General features: G+C 44.6%; 1 non-coding gene across 1 annotated transcript; it reads right to left on the bottom strand.

Annotated features, from left to right (window-relative positions):
• Positions 1–2,565: 2,565 nt before the first annotated feature.
• On the bottom strand, positions 2,566–2,684 carry LOC145390522 (5S ribosomal RNA). The gene has a single exon (XR_013895669.1). It is a non-coding gene; the product is annotated as a 5S ribosomal RNA (ribosomal RNA).
• Positions 2,685–4,742: the final 2,058 nt, after the last annotated feature.

Below are 4,742 nucleotides of genomic sequence, written 5' to 3'. Positions count from 1 at the left end.
GAGTGAGGTGGAGGGGGGAAGAGGGAGGAGGAGGCCGAGGATGAGATGGAGGGATGGGGTAGAGAGGTATATGAGAGAGGGGGTGTGAGTTGGGAGCAGGGCAGTGAAATGGCGGGGGGCAGGGCGACTTGGAGGCGATTTGTTTGTGGCCATCCCAAACGGGCTTGAGGCATCTGGCAATAGATAGATAGATAGATAGACTAACTTCACCCCTATGTCGCCTGAGGCCTTCAACATTTCGGCAGTCAACCCAGACACATCTGCTGCCTTCCCCACCTTCATCTTGCCTATTGCTTCACTCACAGTAGCAGCATCAATCAAAGGCCAAGGGCCAGACACTGGATCTGCTGGCTCCAAACCTTCTCTGTCCTAGTCAAACTCCTCATTCAACAACCGGTCATAATGTTCTCTCCATGCATCTCTAATATCCACATTGTTCACCACTACCCTTCCTTCATCATTCTTCACACACTGCTCACCTATAATATCCCGATTATCCCTCTTCACCTGACCTGTCACCCTAAATATCATATATTTCCTCTCCCCATGATTTAGGTTATCAAGTAAAAGTCTCTGTGACTCAGACTTTGCCCTGTATACCTCTCTTCTAGCCCTGCGCTTGGCAGCCAAATATTCCTCTTTGCTACCACCCTTCTTCCATTCCCGGAAAAGCCTTCTTTTCTCCTTAACTGCAGCTTCTACACCCTCATCCTACCACCAAGTTACTTTATGTCTTGGTGGTCCTCTTGTCCAACCGCATGTTACATCAGTAACTCTCAAGAGATTGTTCTTGAGGGCTCTGTACTGTTCATTAACGCCTCTGTCTACAGCTCCCTGTTCAGCCACCACTCTCCTCAACTCGCTAAAGAAGCCATCCCTTACTGCTTGGTTTTTCAGGTTCTATATTTTCCTCTTAGGTACATAAATCCTCTTTTTCATCACTTGTTCTTTAAGCACTATATCACAAATCAGTAGTCTGTGCTGCTGCACACACTCCTCACTTCCTATAACTTTAACATCCCTCACTAACTTCCTATCGGCCCTCCTAACCAGAAAATAATCTATCTGACTGCTATTTCCCCCAGACTCATACGTAATTAACCTACTGTCTCTTTTCCTAAAATATGTGTTGCACACAATCATGTCCGTTGCCTCCCCAAACTCGAGTATCCTATCCCCTTCTGCATTCCTTATACCATACGCACATCTCCCATGCACTCCTTCATAACCTTGTGCTGCTTCACCTACATGACCATTTAAGTCCCCTCCCAAAACACTATCTCATCATCCCGCATACCACCCACTACATGTAATAAATCATCCCAAAATCTATCTTTCTCTGCTTCATCCAATCCTGCCTGTGGAGCATATGCGATATAATCGCAGCTATCCTTCTACCGAACAGAATTTTCACTACCAATATCCTATCGCTTATGCTCATAACATTCATTACATATTCCACCCATTTTTCCGCAATCATCACACCAACCCCTCCATATCCATCTGTCCCTCCTTGCCAAAACAACTTATAGCAACAGTCCTTCCCAACAATCTATCTGGCTGATCCACTCCTGTACCGGACTTCCTGCAAACACGCCACATCCACCCACCTCCTACTGAATGCCTCAACGACTTCCCCCACTCTTCCCTTCAAAGTTCCCACATTCCATGAACCCACCCTCATCCCCCTGGGTGATTTACTGTCCTCAGGCTTGTTTTGAAACTTTTTCCTGTGTTTTGTCATATTCGGTATTAATAAAGGGGGATAGACGTACCACAGGCCCCACTCACTGCACAGTCCCAGGTCCAGGCAATGGATCTGGGACCCCTAGCCCACCAGCTGACCAGTGGCTGTGGTAATGGCCTCGGGGCACCCTGCCAGGACAGCTGCAGGGACATCCTCCAAGCGAGCCTTGGCACTGCAACTATCCCGCCATTATACACCCACTGATAAGGCAGCCTCCTGGGGCGCTACTCCGAGGCTCGGGCCCCTCTCTATTGGGTGGAAACGGCAGCCTGGGAACTGCAATGCCCTGTACCCTCTAGCACAGGCCTGAGCCCCATCTCGCCCTGGATCCACGATCTATGCCGGCGGAACCCCCGTCACGCCTTCCCCCAGAAGTCCGCCACTAGGTAGCGGGGGCAAAGTTTTCTGGCCACATGCCCTTGCTGGCACCAACTCCTGTAACGTAGTGGGATACGTTGTGTGAAATGTAAAGTGCATGTGGTGTAGTGCTTAGGATAGTTAGAGGAAATGTTTGAGAGAGTATGCTAGTCTACTCTCCATGTTACTGTCACACTGAAAAGGTCAGCAAAGGGGGATGGTTAGATAGCTAGTGAAAAAGGAGCCCCAGCTCTCCCTATCACCAGCATTCCCATTCCCCTCGGGAGTACCACCCTGTTCAGCCCGTGCTACGGCTTACTTATATATATATATATATATATATATATATCCATCCATTGCCAGACGCCATGTATCCCAAATGGGGTGGCCAAGGGCTTAGAGTTAATTGTTTTACAGGGAGGGGCACTAATCCTCCACCAACCCCACTTGACACGTAGGGATGCCAACAGCATCTGGTGTTCCCAGGCGGTCACCCATCCAAGTACTAACCAGACCCAACGTTGCTTAACTTCGCTGATCGGATGGGAAGCGGTGTACTCAACGTGGCATGGCCATTATATATATATATATATATATATATATATATATATATATATATAAAAGATAGTGTGCTGTCTGTCTGTCCTCCATGGAAAATTGCAGTTTCTAAAATTTTGCAAAGCATTGCAAAAAATGCAAAAATGTGGTTTCATTAGTTTCTCTCTTTTGGAACTCTAAGTTTTTGGTGGGTCTGCCAGTTCAGAGTAATTGATGAATCATGTAACTGGAACTAATGAAGATTATTAGGATTCGTTAATAATTCATGTTACAAAATTAGAAATAAAACTGAAACTAAAATTTTGCAAAATTTGCTAAAATTGCATAAATGCGGATTTTCTTAGATTCTCCCTGTTGGTCCAGATCGGAACTACACAACTTTTGGTGCATCTAACTACCCTTCTCCGAGTGTATGAACAGAGCCGGCCGGTCGAGAGGCGGAGGCAGAGCCAGCAGAACTACGCGTATAAATCTGAGGGTTGGGCCCAAAGAACATAGTTCAGATTAATATATATTGCGTTAAAATTTCTCTCCTTATTTGTGAGTTTATAGTGATCTGTGTCGGAGAGTTTATGCGCACAGGTCAAGGCACATGTGTTGGCTGCCTGGAGCAATTAAAGTTGACTGTACACTACAGTACGGTATTTTTTAAAAAGACGGTACGGAATTACGGTACGACGTTTTCTTTCACGTACGATGCGTTAACTTCACGTAAGAATATCTAGGATAAGTACCATACTGGTAGCGTATTATTCTGACATTATAACCAATAAGCAGATGTTGCCATGAGCAAAGAGTCGTTCAAAGCAGATAAGGTCCTGACAGTTCACTGGAACAGCAATCTTATTCTTGACAGCACAGGAAGCATAAAGTTGAAGAGCTGTCTATTATGGTTTTGACTGTCTGAGAAATGTTGCATATACCCAAAATATCCAGTGGAACTGGTTAGGCCAACCTGCTGACGAAACTGTGTGCAGTGTCATCCGCCACTGGGGAGTATACAGTTTGGTCAACGCAGTGTGCTTTGAGACAAAAGCTTCCCAGCATTGACCGGTCATTAAAGGCTTGAGTAGTTTTGGAGCAGCAATTTGGCTGGCATTTTCTACATTTCGGCTGTCAAGCACCATATGCATGAATTGTTTTTCGCTGCCACTTTTGGAGAGCGACTGGAATTCACCAACACACTAACAATCCTCGTTTTCAAGCGGTTCCAAGCATAATGGCTATTGACTGACAAAAAAATATATATAATAACATCTCAGAGAAGAAGGAACGAGTTTCAGTTCCTTCAGCCCCTTCATGTATACCCTCAGTGAAGTATCAGTACACCCCCGGCAAGCAAGATGATCGGAAATGTATGGTAGCCTACCTGTCGAAGGACTTGCTTCGACTTAGTCTCTTTGACCCAGTTACAGAGTCGAGCACGGAGCAGCCTATGTTGAAAAAGTCAGCACGAAAAGAGGGAAAGGGAAATCAACAAAAGAGTGAGATGGTACCATTGTAGAACAGTGAACGCACGTCGATTTTGTTTGAATGAGCAGAAAATTTTTCATAACTCTGGGTTACTGAATGGATCCCTGACTTATGACCCGGCCACATGGATGGAAAGGGATGGTTTCAAGGCTACTGATGTGCTGTTGCAATATGCACTTACATAAGCCTTTTTGATTCACTTGAAAAAATGAATGAATGAATAACTTAACAAGGAAGATAATTACCATACTTTAAAAATAATTTTCAGTTACAATACTAATGTAGTAATGACCGCCAGTAAGCACTCGGATTACTAAGCCATTTATGCCTTGTCATCTACTGGCCATGCATGAAAATGTGACCAAGAATTTACTGAAGCGAAAATAAAGTAGCCAGTCTATCTCTTTATCTTTCTGCCTTTCTGTCTGTCTATATATCTATCTTTCTACATGATTATATCTATGTTTATGTGTCTGTCAGATGAAAATGCTCTCAGGTTTTGCCTACCGTACCAAAGTAGTATTTAAAACTATATCATTGCCATTATTCATATTATGAATATGTGGTAATTGGGGGCGCCCATCATTCATTCACACAGTGTACAGTA

Source organism: Coenobita brevimanus, chromosome 14 (genome assembly GCF_032717465.1).
Source record: "Coenobita brevimanus isolate Jiangsu-jjx chromosome 14, ASM3271746v2, whole genome shotgun sequence".
Taxonomy (NCBI): domain Eukaryota; kingdom Metazoa; phylum Arthropoda; class Malacostraca; order Decapoda; family Coenobitidae; genus Coenobita; species Coenobita brevimanus.
The sequence above is the reverse complement of the archived record's forward strand: the minus strand, read 5'-3'. Positions and strand labels throughout refer to the sequence as shown.